A 20,782-nucleotide genomic window follows, 5' to 3' on the forward strand; every position below is an offset into this window, starting at 1 on the left:
CTTTGTGACTCTGGAAAAATCGAAATTCAGGGCCTCCTGGTTATCTTTATTCTAGAAAGAAGAGGATCCCTGATAGCATAGGATAACTGATTAAAGGTAAAAAATATAAATAAACTATGGAAATGAATGACAGCATTCCTTGAGAGGAAATGTTTTGATTCATTTGAATTAAATTCAAGAAGGAGCTATATGTTTTCCTATCATATATTTGTATTTTTAACTTCAGATCAGCTATTCATGTTTTATTAAGGGACTTTATAGGCCTTATTTTGGTTTGTTTAGTCTGGACTTGATTTCATGGGTCTAGGGAGCTCAGTAAGAACTTTCCTTTCCCAGTGCATATCAGAAAAGGTTCTAAAGCTTCTTATCTTAAGAGAGTTGTTTAGGGAACTGACAAGTTGTGAGACTTGCTAGAGGTCATATATTGGAAGTATGAATTTGACAAGACTTGAACCCAAGACTTCTTGGTTATGTGGCCAGGTCCTTATCCATTACACCAAATCCAATAGATTCCACAGACCTTGATGTTGATAAAGTTTTCATAGTAAAAGATTTCTGAAAGGATTGAAATTGACCTCTATTGGACAGGATTGGTAATTATTAATGATCAGAAAACATTCCTTTAATGATTGTGTTTGTTGTTGGGATGCTTGCCATTAAACTAATTTAAGTAGACATTGCTCTCTGAGATTTATGTGATAAGGTTGTGTTAACTTGGGTAAACCTGTAAGATGACATGAAAATACCTGTAATGTGTAAGATTTGGAAAAAAATACTTACGTGATCAAAACAATGTAGAATGCTAGCAATATAAGGGACTTTAGAGGCCATCTCATTTTATATACAACAGACTCAGAGGGAGCAGAATTGGTAAAAACAACATAGCTAGTTAGTGGTAAGGCTATGACTAGGACTTAGCCCTCTCTCTGGATTCAGTTTGATATTCTTTCAGCTTTGCCATATTAACCTGTCTAGATTCATTGAAGTTTGCTTTTGTTATTTTTAAAGATGTTTGCCTGATGCCTTATGCTTTTAACTTCCATTATTTTCTGGATATTAACACCCTTTCCTATCCCCATGCTGAACTTCCTTTGAAACAAAGAAAAATAGCTAAGTAAAACTGACTAGAATTTTGTATATGCCAAATCCCACAACCATAGACCTCATCTTTCTACAGTGAAAAGAGATATTTCTTCAATTGTTCTCTGAGACCAAGATTAATCATGGCCTGTGTGTGTGTTGTGTGTGTGTGTGTGTGTGTGTGTGTGTGTGTGTGTATGTGTTCATTTTATTCACATTGTGGTAACTGTACTACTATCTGCTTTTTTACTATGTTTAAGTTCTTATATTTTTTCTACATTTCTTTGAATTCATCATTTCTTATACTGTAGTAATATTTCATTATATTTGTATGCTACAATTTGTTCATCCATTGCCCAATAAATGGGCACATATTCTCTTCCAAGTTTTTTTGGAGGGGCAAAGAATACTATATCTGATAAAAAATTTCCAGTCATTCTATATTACCTATAAGTCATAGTACAAACACATCTCATTGCCTTTTAGAGCCTTTGACAGATTTCAAATAGATTTTTAAAAAAATAGGTTAATTACAAATTGCTATCCGTACTGTTAAAGTCAATAAACATTTATTACTCATAGACTATTATGTGTTGGCACTGTGCTAAGTTGTTTGTTTGGTTGGATCTTGTCCTTGGTTCTTGAAGAAGACCAAAATGATTTCACTGAGTTAGAGTGTGTCTGACTGTGGCTGCTCAGAGCAATATGCATTAGGAATGCTTTGCTTCAGGTTGGGTACCAAGAGCATCTCACGTTTCATTTGAATTGCTTCCATTCTGCCTTGTTCATAGGGCACAGCCACCCTCTCTGGTGAGGGCACACCATGCTGGGTGATCCTGTGCCAGTGTCTCCCATGCTGCACAAATAAAGCCATAAGCTAGTCCCTACCTTCAAGGAACTCACAACCTAATGGTGGAGACAACACAAAAAAGGAACTGAAAAGCTGGGGGATGGGGGAAAGGGAGAGGGAGAAGATAGCTATTGTAGGGGCAAAGGAACATGGCAAAATCCTTGTGTTGGAGTGGGGAAATCTCTAAGGAATTTTAGAAATGATTTCAATTTACAGAACGATGAATTTCTGGAGATGATGAAGTCCAGGAGAATACCGCAGGCAGGAAATGATGAGTCCAAAATGGGCTTTAAATTCCAGCCTAACTTTCTAACTTTGTCTTCTGACATGGTCTTTCCCAATTTTGTCCCTTTACAAACATAGAGAAGGCACTGTCTCTTCCCCTATGCATCTTGGACCCTCCAGCTCCTGTCCAAAGTTTCTCCTTTCCTCAATGCTTTTCCTCTTCTTTTTCACTTGTTAGTTGTCTCTATCCCCAAATCATTTTCTATTTATTTTGTACATACTATGTACTTATCTGTGCCCATGTATCTTTCCAGGAGAGTGTAAACTCCTTAAGGGAAGTTTTTTTGATCTTGTATCCCTAGAACCTGATATATATTAGGTCCTTTATAAATCTTTGTTGAATTGAATTGCTATGAATATTTTCAATAACATAGCAATTGTTTCTATCTTTGACCTCCTTTTGGCACATGACCAGATAAAAGAATATGAACAATTAGGTGATTTTTCTAACATAAATCTAAATTGACTTCCAGAATGGTTCTTGGCTCCACCAACTGGGTATTTATTTATATGCTTGTCTTTTCACAGTCCCTGAAAATTTACTATTTCCAATTTGGCAGAAAATTTACTGTTTCCAATTTTTCAAGGTGATACCTCAGAGTTATTTTAGCTTGCTCTTTCTCTTATTATTACTAATTTGAAATAATCTTCCAAATGGTTTTTGATAATTTGTAATTATTTTGAAAAATGTTCCTATCTTTTCATCACCCTTGTTTTGAGACCAGAGTGTTCTTTAGCACAGAATTGATTTCGAAGTCAACATCTCTTCAGTTTCATTCATAAGCATTAATCCGTTGATCATGTCTTGAGCACCTATGACGTGTTCATTTCCTAGGGCTAGGTCCTTTGAGAGATAAGAAAGAGCATCATTAACTATTCAATCAACAACCATTTATTAAGCACAAATTCAAACTAGTTTTGAGTAATAAGGCTATAAATTGGGTAGATCTAGATTGTGAAGGGCTTTAAATTGTCAAATGGGGTATCTCTTCCTTCAAGGAATTTAGAAAATGATTGGGAAGAGAAGACTATTTCATGAAACAAAAAATGATACTTGAATTTTAAATTAGTTACAAAATTATGTAGTTCCGAGATGCAACTAAGAAGCATTTAGAGAAAGGAGAATGCCAAGAGCAGCAACAATAATCTCACTCATCTGAATTCCAAGAATGTCACAGAATCTTCCCTTGCCCAGAAATTTCAGTAAGAAATTAAAAGGATGTGTTATAATTTATAAAATGGAGCAGTGCATCCCCTTCATTTATCTGATCATTGCTATCTTTTCCAATAGATGTGAAAATGATGGTACTCTGTTCTCTTACTTCTAACAGTTGTGATAGAAAGCAGCCTATATAATGTCTATACATGAGTTTGATTCTAATATAATCAGCAAGGATATGATGATTAATCATTTTCCTTTTTGACTTTTCTATTGAAGTGGCATATTTTTAAATCAATCAAATCAGCATGACTTGAAAGCCTGAAAAAGGAGTATTGATCACAATGTATAATTTGTACTGAATAAATTTGACTTTGCCAAAGAAAATAAGGAAATTATTCTTTTTTTTTTTTAACCCCCATAGACTTTTATTGAGTGTCTTCCACTGGGAAGAACAATGAGAAATAATCCTCAGTCAATGGGTGGGGAAGAGGGAAAGAAAGCCTCATTCCTTGGGAGGCCCTGAAAAAGAACTAGGCTCCAGAACTAGTAATATAAAAAATAAAATGCTGGTGGGTGAACCTTAGGGTAGGATAAAGTACAGACCGCTTCCCTCACCCCCATCCCTGCTTCTTGGATGTGGAAAGCACAGTCCTATTTGAGAGTTTATTTCTGCCGCTCATGAGGATATAGATGGTCCCCCCCAAATAAAAGAACTTCCTTACTCGAGCAGCCTTGGATAGGAAGGGACCAAGAACAAAATAGAGTCCGAAGATGTGGATGGGGGAGCTCAGAGGAGAGGGCAGCCCCGCCGCTTGTTCTTTCCGACCTGCAGGCCAGCTTGGGTGGCCATTTCAAAAACTTCTCGAACCCCTTCCTTGGTCTTGGCAGAACACTCAAGGTAGCAAAAGGCACTGATCCGATTGGCCATGTCCCGTCCCTCCTCTGATCTCATGGGTTCCTGCTTCATCTTGGCCAGCTCTCTCCGGGGATGCTCATCCTGCCTCAAGTCCTTCTTATTACCCACAAGGATGATAGGTATATTGGGACAGAAGTGCTTTACTTCAGGTGTCCATTTCTCAGGAATGTTCTCAAGGCTGTCTGGGCTATCAATGGAGAAGCACATGAGGATGACATCAGTGTTGGGGTAAGATAGTGGCCATAGTCTTCCTGCCCAGCAGTGTCCCAAAGTGCCAGCTCCACCTGCTTGCCATCCACCTCGATATCAGCAATGTAGTTTTCAAAGACGGTGGGGACATAGACCTCAGGGAACTGATCCTTACTGAAGACAATGAGGAGGCAGGTTTTCCCACAGGCTCCATCCCCCACAATCACCAGCTTCTTGGAATAGCAGCCATTGGCTGGAGCTCAGGCTCCGGCTTGGCGCTGCGCAGTCCCCGGCCTGGGCGAGACTGACCAGGAAATTATTCTTTAGATAGAAGCCATCTGAGAGAAAAAAAATGAGAACTCTTGTCTTGTTATGATATGGGTACTTACCATTTATATTTGAATAAATTCTCCACCAGAATGTCCAAGATTAATGTAAAGATAGGAATTATACCTTGAGAGTTCTTTAAGATAGAGATTTCTAGGACAGGGAAACAATCTACACATGCCTTCTCTGCAATTTATAAGCTTAGAGATTTACCTAGAGTTCTGAGAGGTCATCCAACACACAGGATGTATCACAGGCAGTACTTGGACCCAGATCTTTTTGACTCTGGTGTATTTCTAGTCACCATGCTATGGTAACTCTCACTAATGTATGTACAGCAGACCTTTCTTATCAAGAGGTCAAATTCCTGATAACCTTAGCAGCTATTTGGAACCTGTAAGTAATTCAGAAAGGCCTTTGAATAACAAAAAGTTGTCATAAAGTCTAGATACTATACTGTGAAGAAGAGAGTCAGGATCATCCTCATACTCATCCAGATAAAATAGATAAAATAAGGCCACAGATTAGAAATGAGAAGGGCAAACCTGCCTTGTGACAAGAAGTATGTCTGGCAGTAGAGAGGTGAAGAATTAAAAAACAAGTAAACAGATAAGTATAGCAGGAATCTGGACTGAAGAGGCAAGCAGCCTTTGAGATTTTTCTAGTCCTCAAGGATATCTCTGTATTTCATCAAACTTCTACTATTATATTTTTATATGCTTGCTTAATAGGATAGAGAAACTTGTAAGATTTTCTACAAAGATCTTAAACTAAAACAGTTATAATAAAATTATATTTCAAGAAATGAACTTTAGTTATCTAGAAAATTCAATTATATGGAATGCTTACTTCCCTAAAAGCTGCCACACTAGTGATTTCATTAATAAAAACATTAATAAAACAAAATATGTATTAACTATTCACTATGTTCCAGATAGCACTAGGTGCTTGGAAATACAAAAGCAAAAATAAAATAGTTCTTGCCTTCAAGGAGTAAGACTGTCTTATCAGTAGACATTACTGCACCAACTTCTACAACCTTCTTTATTTTCTACTGTATTTTCTACTGTGCTTTTTTTTGTCTGTATCTGTATCTATGTCTCTGACATCTCATCAACTCACTCTTCTATCTTCACATCCTCTCTCTTTGTCCACTCTTCCATGATCATCTATACTTTCTCATTCCTTTTTTTATATGAATCAGTATGGCATAGTAGATGAAATACTGGACTTGGAGTAAAGAATACTTGGTTCATGAGCTACACGAGATACTGGCTGTGTGTCTTAGGGCAAAATCATTCTTTCTCAATAATTCAACCAATGTCTATTAAGCTTCTACTAAGTTCCGGGTATTTAGTACCTGTGTGAGATGCTAGAGATATACAAGCAGAAATCAAAGTCTTTGCCCTCTAGAACCTTATATTCTATTGGGGGTGATGACATGTACATAAGTACATACACAATACATATATAATAAATATCAGGTCATTTGAGAGGGTACTAGGAGTTGGAGAGATCATGTGTAATGACTAGCAAGAATTCCAATTTGGCTAGACCATAAAGTATGGGAAGGGGAGCAATATATAATAAAGGCTGGAAAGGTCTGATGGAACCATGTTATGAAGAGTTTTCACAGATGAAGGAGTATATTTTATTTCCTTCAGGGAATGAGGAGTCACTAGAATTTATTAAATAGGTAATATTAAAGCCATGTTTTAGGAAAATTACTTTATGAGACATGTGGAGGAAAGATTGAAGAGAGGTGAGGCTTAAGACAGGGAGAACATCTGGGAGGATTTTATAGTAGTACAGGCAAGAGGCAATGGGACCCCTAATGAGAATGGTGGCTTTAAGAATAGAGAGGAGAAATAGAGATATTAGAGAGGTAGAAAGGACAAGATTTGGCAGTTGAGGGGATTTTTATGGGTTGAGGGATATCGAAGAGAAAGATAATGCTGAATTTGTGGAACTGGGAGATTAGAAGGATGGTAGAGTCCTACACAGAAATAATTAAATCTTAAAGACAGGGGTAGGTTTGCAGAGAAACATAATGAATTTGAATTTAGAAGTCTCTGAGTCTCAGTTTTCTCATCTGTATAAAGGGTGTTGAAGATACCTCTAACTTTTCTTCTTTTTTTTAAAGGTTTTTGCAAGGCAATGGGTTAAGTGGTTTGCCCAAGGCCATACAGCTAGGTAATTAGTGTTTTAGGTCGGATTTGAACTCAGGTACTCCTAACTCCAGGGCCGGTGCTCTATCCACTGCACCACCTAGCCACCCCTTCCTATAACTTTTCACAGGGATGTTGTTAGGAGCAAATGAAATCCTATATGGCGAATGTTTTCTCTCATTCTTGATTTTTCTTATGATGTTTTTAATTATCCTGTATTTCTGTCTATTTTATTCTTTGCTCTTCGAACATAGCACTTTTTTATTCTTTCCCCTTTCTTAGCCATCCTCTATGTTAACCTTTTATCTTTGCTATCTTTTGATCCTCTTCTTCCTTTTCTTATTTTTCCTCTAGCTCTCTTCTAAAAGAAAAAAAAAGTTTGATCATTTTGTTTTTCTTCACTGTGTAGTAAACTTAGGATAAAACCCAGTTTTTATTCAAGGCAGTTTCATGCACTTAATATCTTTCCACTCTCCTCTTTATGCTGGAAAATACTATTTGGGGAAGGAAGGAAAAGTTAGCATAGTTAGCTTAACTGGCTTTCTGGAGCTAGTGGTTAGAATTTGTGGTTGATTCCTTTTTTCCTAACCCTGGAATAAAAAAAAAAATATAGTCCTCAGTTCCCATGAATGGTAGGTATGATACAGATGTGTATCTAAATGTGTTAAAAACAAATGTGTGGTAAAGACTGACAGAGGCTATCTGTGGGGTGGGGGTGGGGGGAGGGAAGCAAGATTGTGGGAAAATTGTAAAACTCAAATAATATCTTCAATAAAAATAAATTAAAAAAAAAAACAAATGTGTGAATCACACATTTGGCCAAATAGTACTACAGCACTTAAGGATATAAAGAATTTTTAGGGGATTTGAATTGTTTGTTCCTTCTTACTTGCAAAAATTTAAAACAAACTGAAAAATAATGTGCTGTTATTTTTTCTGGAAATGGACATGTTTTTAGAGAGATTATATTGGAATTCAAGACCTATATTTTTCCTTGTTAAATTTTTTTTGCATCATTTTAAATATCTGTGACTAATTTTTAAATTTTAGGCTGACTTCTACTATACATTTTGATGCTTTCTTTTAGCTTTAAATTGATATACACTCCAAGTATGTTAACCACTCATCACCAGCTCTTTCATACCATAAATAGAAAGCTAATTCTACTACAGCTTTCTTCTGAAAAAAAATCATATTATATATTTTGAAGCCAAAATGATATGGTTTTATATTACCATGACTACCCTTCTCAGATAATTAAGACTACTCTCTAAGAAATCTTAACAGATTCCAAAACTGTTTTTGCAGGGCAAAGCATTGAGGTAAATAACTTAATAGCTTGGATATTGGGTAAAGGCAAATCCTTTGGCTCAAGTCCTATGGAAAATACAGTGCTCAGCAGGATTTCCTTCTTACTGCAGCAGAATTTTGACTGCTATAATAGCAGCTTGTGCTGGAGCAGCTATTCTAAAATGTAAGGCAGTAATTAACAGGAAGTAGGGAGTTTGAGGGCTTGAACATGGTTTTCAAAAAGCATCTTTTTAATAATTGTTCACCTAAGTTTTCATTCTACATTTTGCAGAATATGTAGATTTTTTTGTAAATAGTATTTTATTTTTTCCAATTACATATAAAGATAGTTTTCAACATGTAAAGATAGTGTTAAGATTTTGAGTTCCAATTTTTTTATTCCTCTCTCCTTTCTCCCCCCTCCCTCCCTAAAGGTAGCAAGCAATCTAATATAGGTTATACATGTTCAATCACAGAAGCATATTTCCACAGCAAATTTTTTAAAAGCAAATGAAGGCATAATCTTGACAGTACATATAAAAACAGGGAAAGCAAAATGCCCACATCATTCATTCTGTGTTTCTGTTAATATGTTACAATGTCAGTTTCTCTCTAAATACTAAATTCATATACAGCTTTGTTTTTCATATCAAATTCCAAAAGGAGTATGTTAGCACACCTAAATCATATTAGCTAGAGGCAACTAGATGGTACAGGGGATAGACTTCTGAATCTGGAATCAGGAAAACTTGAGTTCAAATTTGACCTCAGATACTTATTAGCTGTGCAACTCTGGAGCCTCTGCCTGCCTCAGTTTCCCTAATTATAAATTAAAGATAGCAATACTACCCATCTCTCAAGAGTTATGAGGATAAAATGCGATAATATTTGTAAACAAAGCATATATAAATGGGAGCTGTTTACTAAAGGAAGTTTTAGGAAAATGTATCAAAGAATTTTTTTCTGGTCATCATCCAAGGGTTCAACCTTCTGCAAGATGCTCAGTGGGGGACCAGAAACAAAAGAATAGATGTTGAAGTTGACACCGCGGGGGTTGCTGACAGGACCTTGTAAACACATAGTGTTGAATATTAGTATCTCCCAAAAGGATTATGGGATTCTATCTTCAAGGAGCTACTGATTTAATGGAAGAAGCAAAACCAAAACTTTGAAAGAATTATCAAACATGCATTATTAAGTCCTAAATTGTGGGATCTAGTGGAGAAGGAAGCTTAGTGAAAATTGGAATAGTTTGGAAAGCAAGTGGGACAAGTAGAGAGTGGGAAATTGAGGAAAAGCTATAAAAGTGGGGATAAAAGTGGAAAAGAACTGAATAATTGGAGATAAAGTGAATAAATAGGATGGGGCCAGATTATGGTTGATCTCTAAAGCCAGGCAGGAGAGATCAGACTTAATTTGGTGATAATAGGTGCCCTTTCAAAACTTTTTCTTATTAATTGTTAGATTATAAGTCAGAACAGATTGTGTGAAACTGTAATGCGTGAAATGAATAATTCCAGCAGTAGCTAATGTTTATGTAGCATTTTACATTTATCTTCTGATTTAATTTTCATAAAAGCCCTGCAAACATGCCATAAGGAGGTATTACATTTGACCCTTCCCTTTCCCTAATGGCACTCTTGACTTGGAGGAAACTGAGTCTCAAAATTACTTGCCCATGACTGTTTCTCTTGTGAGAAATGGTCTCCCATGAAGTTTCCTCATAAAAACCTTTTTCATAGTTTCTGGGCTTTGCCTAGGGAGGTAGATTCACAAGGATTTAATGGTGTCTGAAGTTACTTTATTTTTTATATGTTTCTCAACCAAATTGCTTATGTATTTCTGTATTTATTCATTTTGCAAGGCAATAGGGTTAAGTGACTTGCCCAAGGTCACAAAGCCAGGCAATTATTTAAGTGTCTTAGGCTGGATTTGAACTCAGGTCCTCCTTACTCTAGGACTGGTGTTCTATCCACTGTACTACCTAGCTGCTCCCTGCAGTTACTTTAAATGGAGCTTCTCTTTCTATTTCCTGCCCTTGGACTTTGTTGTTCATATAAAGAAAGAAAGCATTCTTATGTAGGTGGTGAAAATGACCTTCAAATAAAGCTTCCTCTTATGAATGGGTGTCACTGAGAAAGTAAAAAGAAAAATACTATCTGGTTTCCATAGCACCTGCACTTCTTGGTAAATGAGGTAATTTTAAGAAACATGAAGTGACTCTTTTTCTGATTGGCTATCTCCTAATTTGATCAAAAGAAATGCATGACGAAGTTTTGTTAGAACTTTACTTTTTATAGGGTATAGATTAGTTATGAATAATTATGTAATAAGAGATTGAAAACTGTAACTTTCTAATAGGATAGAGATTAGTAATGAATAATTAGAATAAGAAGGATTGAATTTGCTTTGTGCCAGTTGAGTAATATCAGGGAAGAGATTGTAGGCTTGTCTTATCAACCAGTGGTGGGAAAAGACAGAATTTAGAGGTGGAATTATTAATTACTATAAAAATGATCTGTAAATTATTATTTGGAACACACTTAATGGTTTTGCAATGGAAGATGTCCTTCCTGGAGGAAATAAATACTCTATGAGATAGTATAGAATAGATGACTATTCAAACAGGAAACTAAAAGAACAACCCCATTTGGTTGCTTCTTGCATGCAAAATAATATTTCATATATATATGTATATATATATATATATACATATATATATATGTAAACCAGACTATAGAAACCATGCATTCAGAAATTAAGAAAAAAAGCAATGATAGACAATGTTGTGAATTTCTTACTCTAATTCCTCTTGTAATTAAGGACTTATTTGGTGAAGATTGGTGTGACAGTTTCTAGGTATACATATGGGAATTGACCTTGACCCCATTAGTTAGCACTGTGCCCCAGCTGGCTAAGCTCATTTACCCAAACCTAATCATAATTAATAGGCAAGTTTAGAGGTCTAGTACCTTTCAATATCTACAATATCTTTATTATTCAGATTTTGGACATTCCCATACCAGTCATTGCCTACTTCATTGTCCAAACCAGTAAAAAACTTCTCTCCAAAGTTGCCAATAAATGGTCAAATCTAATAGTTTTTTCTCAGTTCTTCTGACCTTTTTGCTGCTTTTGATACTATTAGTCACCCTCTTGTAGATTCAAACTTTCTCCTCTAGGATTTTGTGACTCTTCTCACTTCTACTTCTCTGAGGAAACTAATGTGGTGCAATGGGCACTCGAGTACAAATTCACTCTCAGATTCTTACTAGTGGTGTGACTCTCGGCAACTTAAGCTCTGCCTGCTTCAGTTTACTTAATTGTAAAGTGGAATCATAATAGCACCTGCCTCGGAGGGGTTAGGAGAATTCATTTGGTAGTAATTGCACTGATAGATTGGGCAGAGGAGAGACTGGAGGCAGAGAAAACTGGTAAAATAGTCCTGGTGAAAGCTGATGAAGGCATAGGCCAGCCCTATTCAATGTCAATGTCAATGGAATGGAACGAGGGAAGGATCATGAGACTGTCAGGCTAAATATGGGAGGTCATGGGAGAAGAAGGTGTCATAGGGGATTTAAGAGTTTTTAGATTGGATCACAAGAAAAATATTGTCAGAATTAAGGAAGGCCTGTTGGGGACTGGCAGGAGGAGTGGTTTTAGAGGGAAAAATAAGTTTAGTTTTATACATTAAGTTTGAGATGATTATAGAACGTCTGAATGGAAATACCCATTGGTGCTTGGAAATATTGGAGTGATGGTGAGGATAAGTGGTACTGGAAAAGTAATTTAAAAGTATTTTATGTAATAATGATAATTGAAACCTTGAAATGAAGGAATTTTCAAGGGAAAGGATTATATTTGGAGAAGAGCGAAGTCACAGAATAGAGCAGCAGCTCTGCCCAGCAGAAATGATTTTGCTGAGTGTTTTATATATATTGTCAGATGCTATGAAAACCTCTGCCTTTGCCATGTGGCCATGCAGTCTGCTCTTTGGTTTTCCATCTGTGACAAGGTTTTAGACATCAAATCTTCATTGTTTAGAAAATAAGATATATGTAAGAAGAAATCATGTTTTTCATTGAGCTCAGAGTAGGCCAGATCAATATCTTATTTAAACACATAAAATAATTATTGTAGCTCATGGTATTCTGTTTTTAGTGGAGGCTTTTTTTTAAAGAAATATGAAAATACTTTGAAAAAGAAAGTTGGGATATTTGCTATAAATTAAAAGGAAATGCTTGTAATACTTGTATGGATTGTGCTGTGCCTTTTTACCCCATGCATTTGTACCATAGATCTGATCATTTAGAGGCATGCCAGTAGTTAGAGATTATGTAACTTTTAGTTGAACATTTAAACATTGGTGAGATGGGGTTAAACACTTTCATGTCTTGACAGTCTTCCTATGCCCTTTACTCTTTTACACTATGCTTCTTTTCTGCCGAGGACTCTTTTGAATATTGTTTTTTTTTTAAGGTTTTTTCTAGGCAATGGGGTTAAGTGGCTTGCCCAAGGCCACACAGCTAGGTAATTATTAAGTGTCTGAGACCCGATTTGAACCCAGGTACTCCTGACTCCAGGGCTGGTGCTTTATCCACTGAGCCACCTAGCTGCCCCCTCTTTTGAATATTCTTATTGATTCTATGACTTGGCCAACTTATTCTATATAAGACATTAATTCTCTTTATTTCACTGTGCCAATGAAATCAAGGTTTGTGAAGAATGAAATGCTACAGGTGAATTTATACCTCATCACCAAAGACAATTCTAAAGATCTTGTGATAGAAAATACCATCTACATATGAACTCTGAATGCAGACCAAAACTTCCTTTTCAAATTTTTAAATTTGTTTTGTACTTTATGATTTTTTCCCCTCTCATTTTTTTTTTCACTTTGATTCTTCTTTAACAATATGACTATATGGAATTATGTTTAACCTGTTTCAGATTACTTGATGCCAAGGGGAGGGGGAAGGGAAGGAAGGGAAGGAGAAAAATGTGGAACTCAAAAATCTTACAAAAAATGAATGTATGCATTTTTTTGCATGTAATTGGAAAAATAAATAAATTTATTAAAAATATTTTTACTTGATCATTTTAATAGTGCCTCTCAGTTTTATTTTGATACCTAGAAACCTCAAAGGGATTCCTGCTGACAGTATTGGTATACATTTATTTTGTTCCCTTTTAGATGACTAGTTATACATCTATAAAGAAACATTAGAAAAAAGATGAAACTGAAAATCCATTTTTCCTGCAAGTCATAACAGCACAGCACAGGCTGAGCCAGAGGAAATCTAAGTTATCTTTTGTCACAGTTTCTTTCCAGAGTACAAAGGTCTCTGAGGTGAGCAGAGGAGAATAGGTGTTGTTTATGATCCATTCCTTTTTTCAAAACCTATGAGATCACATCAGTCAAATAGATAACCTTGACCTCTGGTAAGCAAAGTTCATGTTATGACATGTACCCAACAATATAAGCAAACACAAATATATGTATAAACACATGTAAGATTAATCTTTTGTCCCCCTCTTGCATGATATTATCCAACTAAACAGACCTTCTCTTTCTTCCTCACACATAATATTCCATCTCCTGTCTGTGAATCTATGCCTTAACCATTCTCCATAACTGGAATATATTCTCCCTCCTTACCATCTCCTCACAGAGTCTCTTTCTTCCTTTAAAATGCAGATCAATCACCTTTTTTTCCCCAGTGATTAAGTTTATCATAATTTGGGAAAAAAGCAAACTCTTTAGATTTTTGCAAGGCAAATGGGGTTAAGTGGCTTGCCCAAGGCCACACAGCTACACAGCTAGGTCTGAGACCGGATTTGAACTCAGGTACTCCTTACTCCAGGGCAGGTGCTCTGTCCACCTAGCCACCCCCCAAAAAGTAAACTCTTATGATACAGAGATGAGGCTTGAGAAACAGGCATATGTTCTCTTGGAAGAAAGGGAGAGAGAAAAAAAGGAAAAACTATAATGGAATCACTGTCTTAAAGATCTTCAATGAGGAGAATATGCATGAAAAGTTTCAGCAGCATAAGCATCCCACTATATCTCATGCTCAATCTACTCATTTGGCTCTGGTATGATTCTGGTAGTAAAGGATTTCATGATTGAGGTTGCTTCTCTCCATGGCTTCTGCTCTCCATGTCTAGAGCTCCACTGGTTATCCTGCCAGCCCTTTTCCTATTTCCAGTTTCAGGAGATGCTTCTGATGCTGGTGGGGTGGTGAATTGATGGAAGAGATATTTTTCTCTTTCTGTCTCTGTCTCTCAACTTTTTTTTTATTCTGAATCTAAAAACCAAAAACAAACAAAAAAATCATACAGACAGTAGAACATAAAAAAAAATTCTGAATGAAACACAAGCCTCATCTTCTGCATGAAATCTTTTCTGATTCTCCCAACTGAATACTCTCCCTTCCAGACTATATAATACAGTATTTATTCACTTTATATTTGTTATATATACATCTATATCAAGATCTACTTGATCCCCCTTTAAGAATGTAAGATCTGGGAGCATCTAGGTGGCACAGTGGATAGAGCACTGGCCCTGGAATCAGGAGGACCTGAGTTCAAATTCAGCCTCAGACACTTAATAATTACCTAGCTGTGTGACCTTGGGCAAGTCACTTAACCCCATTGCCATAAACTTAAAAAAAAGAATGTAAGATCCTTGTAGAAAAGAATTATCCACTCTTTGAACTTATCTTTTGTACCTAGATACACTTTCAAAGTTTTATGACAAATAACATACATTCACAGCTTTACTAGCAAGTACTTCAATTTTGCACAATCAAAATTTTCTATTTAATCTCTCTCCTTTAAAGCATTCTCTAACTATCCAGTTGTGAATATTATTTCCTTTTCTTCTCAATTTTTTATTATATAATTTTTTAAGGTTTTTTTTTTTTGGTAAGGCAATAGGGTTAAGTGGCTTGCCCAAGGCCACACAGCTAGGTAATTATTAAGTGTCTGAGGCTGGATTTGAACTCAGGTACTCTTTACTCCAGGCCAGTGCTCTATCCACTGCACAACCAAGCCGCCCCTAGATGACACTTAAAAAAAGTTGTTGATTGACTGATAGTCTCTTATATTGTTGAAAATTTTGTTGGTTTGTCAACTTATTTAGCACCATACAACATTTAGAAGATTATGAGTTATTTTTTAAAGAATTATCTTGTCATTGTCTTGTATGTTTGGGGGATCCTCATGAGAGAAAGTTTGTTTGAAAAGAACTTTCTAATCTATTTTTGGCTCAACTGTTTTCTGGAAATATTAACAGTTAATACTAAATTTATTGGATGTAGGCCCTTCTCGTGCCTGAAGCTCTTGAGTGAGAGTAAATGTGTTCTCCATTATCTTCTTCATTCTTCAAAATCTATCCCTTTTCAATTAACAAAAACTTATTTTCTCTCCCTTTCACTTCCTCTTAAATGAGAAAATAAATAAAAGAAAACCCTTGTAACAAATTAACTGAATTGGCTGTATCTAAAAACACTTTTGTTTTATTCTGCACCCAGAGTTTTCACTTCCCTGTCTCAAAGTAGGGAGGATGCTTCATTATTAATATTTTGGAATCATAGTTGGTCATTATATTGACTGTAGTTCTTCAATCTTTCAAAGTTATGCATCTATAATATTGTTATTGTATAAGTTCAAATCCTGGTTCTGCCTACTTTATTGTATATCTTCCTAAATTTCTCTAAAACTTTCCATTTCATCATTTCTTGCAGCAATTATATTCATACATGTTTTTTCAACCATTTTCTAATTGATGATCTTCCCCCTCTTTGAGACAATAATCAATCTATGATTGCATTTAATGTTTCATCTTGAACGATTTCTTCTGTATATATTTGATGTTCTACAATATGATTATTTAAAATTCCTGTTTTACAGTTAACTGAGGCTCAGAGCAATCATGTGAAAAAAAGTATAAAATATGTCATTAAGGCTGGGTGTGACTGGAAAACTAGATAGACCAATTATATTGTAAGAATGTCAGGATAGCCTGAATGCAAACCTTGGAACCCTTCAGTTAAGGTTTTTCAATTTATGATTCACAAAATAATGAGACATGTAACTGTTATTGAAGTGCTTTTAACTTCTACACAAAGATGTTTAAGTATACATACTTCACCTTCAAGTACATCAAACAATGCAGTGACACAACTTATCTGTCATGAGATTACATCAAGTGAGGGTGTAATTGCATTGATATTCAATATATTCTAACTCAAATTTGACTTTGTATTAAATCATATAATTAAGGTACTAAATTCACTGTTAATTGAAGCAGCTTTGCCATGTTCTCAACTTTCTTGGCATTGATTTTGAATGTTGTTTTCTTTTAAAATAAGTTGATATTCAACAATTCTTATATTGTCTCTCCTTGATGTTTTCTCCAGATCTATTGTTTTTCTAATGAGATGTTTCAGATTCTCTTCTGTTTTTCCTATTTTAGTATTTCTTGGTGTCTTAGAATGTCATTTGATTTCTCTTGTCCATTTCTAGTTTTCAAGGAGTTATTTTCTTCTTTAAGATTTTGGATCTCATTTTCCAGTTGATTAATTTTCTTCTCATAATTTTCTTGGATTGCTTTTATTTTTTTCCTAACTTTTCCTCAATCTCTTTTCCTTGATTTTTGAATTGCCTTGTAAGTTCCTCCAAAAATTCTTCTTTTGACTTTGACCATTTGATGTTACTCTTTGGGGTCAGAGTGACTTTTTTAAGCTCACTATCTTCCTCTGCATATGAACCCAGATCTTCTTTTACACCAAAGTAGCTTTGTATGGTTAAGTTCTTTTTCCTTTATGCATTTGTTTTTATTATTATAATCAGCTCTTAATCCTGAATTATGGGCAATGTTACTATTGTTTTCTGAATTCTGTCTAGGAGCTCTACTTCTGGGACTCCCCTCCTTAGCTATGTCACCTCAAAAAATGCTCTAGCCCTCTAAGGTTTTACTTGCTGAGAACGTGCTTGTTTCTTGCCCACAGCCATAGCCTAGGGTCACTTCTGGTCAGCACTTCTAGGCCACTTACTATTTACAAATGTGCCTCAGCTATCAGATCAAGATGTGAATTGGAAAAACAGAATGGTGGGAAAGAAGGAGCAATATGTCTAGATTGAAGTACCAAATCTGCCACTATCTAGCTTTGTGGCCTCAAGGAAGCACTTTATGAGATTATGTATATAAATAATATATATCAATAAAGTATTGTATAAATATTAAAAAGATATCTTTATACATCATAATATAGTTAATTAAAATGAAAGAATATGTGTATGTATGTAAAATAAAAGAATATATATGCATAATATATGTATATGGAGAGAGAGGACTTTAAGGTTTATGAAATTCCTTATGCATATTTTTTTTGAACCTCATGCAAATCCTGTAAGATGGGTACTGTTATAGATAAGGAAACTGAGGTTGAATGAGATTAAGTAGATTGCCTGACATCTAGCTTCTAGCCCATGGTACTCTATCCACTGTACCACCCAGCTGTCCTTTAATAATAATTTGGTAATTTGGGGTTTTGCTTTGTAACTTTTTTCTCTCTCCCTGGGGGAAGGTATCCCATATTCATAAAAACTATATTAAATAATATGTGTGTGTGTGTGTGTGTGTGTGTGTGTGTGTGTATATATACACATATCTTTCAGCTCTAATGTCTACATGATCATGGACACTTGACTTGTTTCCTCATCTATATAATGAAAAAAATACTTGGAGTGCTTTAATTCTTAGAATATTTGTGAGAAAATTTCTTTGTAAACTTTAAAATTCTATGTAATGTGAGCTTTGATCATAATCATCATCCTATAGCTATTTACATTATCTACAGCTGTATAAATATATGGAGTGCTTAGTGAAATGAATGAAAAAAGGAGTTGCTGAAGTAATTATAATTCAGCTATGCTTGTGTGGGAAGGTTTCTTCCTAGAGGTGAGCCCAGAAGTATTTAGAAGGAAGAGAGGGAGTGTTTCTTTGATGAAAGAGAAGAAAAGAAAACATTTCAGTAACAGTCATATTCTCAGTGAGAGAAGGTATGATATGCTGCTAACAGCTTTGTCCAGCTAAAGATAGCCTGCATATGGAGAATTGTTGGAAAACTGTGGGAAAGAGTCACATAGGATGAAGTAAATACACACGTCGGTGGAGTGTTTGACCAGTTGGACTTTAACAAGAACTAAAGATAGTTAAGAGCTTTCTTTTTCTTGTTTTTTTTTTTAAAGTGGAAAAGCAATTGGGGACTGCTATAGGATTCTGAGAATGGTAGTGATGTGGCAACTTATTCATAATAAAAATTCTACTTGCTGCTTATGTATAGGATATATTTCATGGGATCTCAAGATTGGAAGATACTTCAGAACTAACAAAAGTCCAACCTATGTCAGAGCAAGAATCCCTTTCAAGTGAAAAGTTTGTCATTAGAAGACCTCTGGTGACGGGAAAACCCTTACATTTTATGATACTCAGTTCTACTTTAGAATAGTTTTAATCAAAAGGACTATTTTCCTAATATTATAATTTAGTGGCTCTCTTCTTCCTCATGTTATCATGTCTATATTCATGTTTTCACATGCTATATTCTTTGAACTCAGTGACTTTTTTCATTTTTTCATTGTATCTCCACAGTCTACCATAGTATTATCATCATTATCATTATTTTATGGGAAATAATATTGTATTTATTTTTTCAAATATTTTATTTTCAAAAATCTATTTTTTCAAATGGCAGTTTTTAACAATCACTTTATAGCTAGGTTTTGAGTTTTACATTTTTCCTTCTTCCTTCCCTTCCTCCCCAGTTCCTGACAGAAAGCAATCCAATATAGGCTATACATGTATAACCCTGCTAAATATAAATCCATATTAATCCTATTATGAAAGAAGAATCAAATTGATGTGGGAAAAAAATAATACCTAAGACAACTTTAAAAAACTGAAGATTGTAAACTTTGATCTGCGTTTAAACTCTACAGTTCCTTCTCAGGATATATGGTATTTTCCATCACAAGTCTTTTAAAATAGTCTTTGATTATTGTGCTGCTGAAATGAATAAGTCTATTAGAGTTGAGCATCACCTAATGTTGCTGTTAGTGTGTTTAATATTCTTCTGGTTCTGCTCACTGCATTCAGGATCAAGTTCATGCAAATCTTTCCAGACTGTTCAGAATAAAGTGACTTGACCAAAGTCACAATGGTAGTAGTAGGTAGCAGGTATTGATTTTGAACCCAGAGGTATAATTTTACACTATGCCATTCTAACTTTTGTTTTTTGTGAGTCAATCAGGGTTAAGTAATTTGCCCAGGGTCACACATCTCATAAGGGTCAAATGCCTCAGAGGCTGCATTTGAACTCAGGTCTTCCTGATTCTAGGATTAGTCTCTATCCACTGTGCTACCTAACTGACCCTATTCTGGTCTTCCTTTTTAAAACTTTCTTCACAAGATGTGTGACAGAAATGGAAAAATATGTATACATAGACACATGCGCACACACACACACACATGCACACACGCACACACACACATATATGACTGATAAATATTAGCTACTGGATTCAAATTAGATCTTCTTAATTTCAAACCTGGCAACACATCACTTGACATTTCTTTTCCTATGTATGCCTTTGCATTGATTAACAATGCTGATGTGTTTAAAGTCAAGGGTATATCCCTGAGGTATATCTCTAAGGAAGAGACCATCCTCCAAATTAATACTTTTTCATTTGAGGAGAGTGAGGTTGACAAAAAGATTTTTGAAATAGTCCATGCATGGGCCTGGAGTGAAATGGAAAGTAATAGGAAAAATTCTAAAACCAGAATTTTCAGAACTTGGTAAGAGAAGGAATTAGATTTAAGGAGCAAAGAAGAGATGATAATTCCCTGGTTATGTTCAGCCAACTATGAAAAAGGAAATGAATATTATTGCACTTTGTGATGGGGAAGCTGTGAGAGGAGGAGGGTTTATAGTTGAAAATAATGAGACTTTTAGATTGGAGTAAGTCTTTGAAATAAATTATTATAGCTTAGATGTTCTTTAAAAAGGTTAATTAAAACATAAGGCTGCTATTTAGATTATAGTCTAGCTAATTTTATTCTTAAATTTATTTTAATATCTAGCTACCCCTTTTAAAAAGCATAGAAATATTAAAAGTAAACAAATCATTTTAGTAGCTTGTCTCTGATCACAGATATGATATAAGAATTGAATAAACTGCTTTATGAAAATATTTATGTTCATAATCAGAAACTATTTACTGGTAACATTGTATTCTGATTATGTATTAGATTATATTCCCTGGGGAAAATGGTTTCTGGCAGCTGTAGGGAAACAATCTTTGATCTGTTATGAAAGGTTATTTTGAATTTAAAGGGACTAGACCATAAATTCCAGATACCTACTTGAGCCTTAGTATATAAAAAATAAGGTGATCTGGAGCTGTTAGCTTTAATTTCAGTTATAACGTGTTCCCTCACTGAT

General features: G+C 35.1%; 1 protein-coding gene and 1 pseudogene across 3 annotated transcripts in view; one reads left to right on the forward strand and one right to left on the reverse strand.

Moving 5' to 3' along the window:
• SH3BGRL2 (SH3 domain binding glutamate rich protein like 2) overlaps positions 1-20,782 on the forward strand; it is an 86,349-nt gene that overhangs the window by 16,278 nt on the left and 49,289 nt on the right. The window lies entirely within an intron of this gene.
• Positions 4,165-4,535, reverse strand: LOC141523849 (rho-related GTP-binding protein RhoC pseudogene; annotated as a pseudogene).

This window comes from Macrotis lagotis, chromosome 5 (genome assembly GCF_037893015.1).
Source record: "Macrotis lagotis isolate mMagLag1 chromosome 5, bilby.v1.9.chrom.fasta, whole genome shotgun sequence".
NCBI classification, from domain to species: Eukaryota; Metazoa; Chordata; class Mammalia; order Peramelemorphia; family Peramelidae; genus Macrotis; species Macrotis lagotis.